The sequence below is a fragment of the Seriola lalandi genome, unplaced genomic scaffold, assembly GCF_002814215.2.
Source record: "Seriola lalandi dorsalis isolate HSWRI2012SDOR001 ecotype SW California unplaced genomic scaffold, Sedor1 jcf7180001978074, whole genome shotgun sequence".
NCBI lineage: Eukaryota > Metazoa > Chordata > Actinopteri > Carangiformes > Carangidae > Seriola > Seriola lalandi.
The window spans coordinates 1-1015 of NW_019448740.1; the positions used below are offsets into that span (position 1 = coordinate 1).

A 1015-nucleotide genomic window follows, 5' to 3' on the forward strand; every position below is an offset into this window, starting at 1 on the left:
GAGTGATGTGTAGTGACAGATACTCTCATGTCGCTCACCTCACGCCGTTCTTTGAAGCAGAGATACGCACTTCAGAGGGACAGTATTTCTCAAACCACAGCATCACGTCACTCTGGCAGAGACAAAGTTTCAGTTAAAGCCTGTGCTGCCCCCTGCTGGCTACAATCGAATAATACAAACACATTAAAGTTAAAAGAAAAAAATAAGAGAAAAATCTGAAGTGCTTCACTCGCATATCACAACAGTAGCAGCGTTCACCCTCGTGTGTACTACTGTAAAGACTGAACTCACCTCCGTCACGTTACTGGGCAGGTTGGAAACACAGAGTGCTGAGCTCTTGGCCTCGTCGCTGGCAGATTCTGTGGTTACAACAAATTCAACCACTGAGGATCTGATCCAAAATTTATTCAAAGTCCTCCAACATTTACAGCTTCAGCTACATTCACTGACCACCTACCATCGGTTCCATCACCTGTGACCACTGTGGGGTCCTGTCCCGTCTCAGCAGCTACTGCAGGTCCTGCAGACTCAAAGTCTTCTTCAGCATCGTACCACGCCTCGCTCGTGTTGATCTCTTTGCATGCAGCTAATGTGCACACACACAAAAAAAAAAGGCACATCTTTGATTTAATCTGCTACTTCCAAGTAACCATTTAAAACCGAGAGAGAGATGCTTCTGCTTACTTGTCTGCTTCTCAGTCAGCTTGTGTGCATCATGATTAGCATATCTAACCTGGGGGACAAGAGTGTTGGCCCTCCTTGCTCTGGTGGTGTCCCTCTCGACCTGTTTTTCCTGTTTCTTACTGTCCTGCAAAACAAATGAAAACTACACCTGTTCAAACTGACAAGGACTAAATACCAAATTGGGCCCATGTGGCAGAAATGAAGCAACAACAAGCTGCTCAAAGATTTGTTAGTAGTGGTCTTCTTCTTCTGTGAACATACCTGGCAGCCACTGCTGCTCTGATCACTAGGACCTCCACTTTCCTCACCTGCTGGATTACACTCCTGTGGT

The 1015-nt window shown here is 46.0% G+C and overlaps 1 long non-coding RNA gene across 1 annotated transcript; it reads right to left on the reverse strand.

Moving 5' to 3' along the window:
• Positions 1-28: 28 nt before the first annotated feature.
• LOC147820199 (uncharacterized) lies at positions 29-805 on the reverse strand. The gene is made up of 3 exons (XR_015437416.1): positions 685-805; positions 458-586; positions 29-359 (listed from the first exon to the last, which is right to left on the reverse strand). It is a non-coding gene; the product is annotated as an uncharacterized LOC147820199 (long non-coding RNA).
• Between the last annotated feature and the right edge of the window lie 210 nt (positions 806-1015).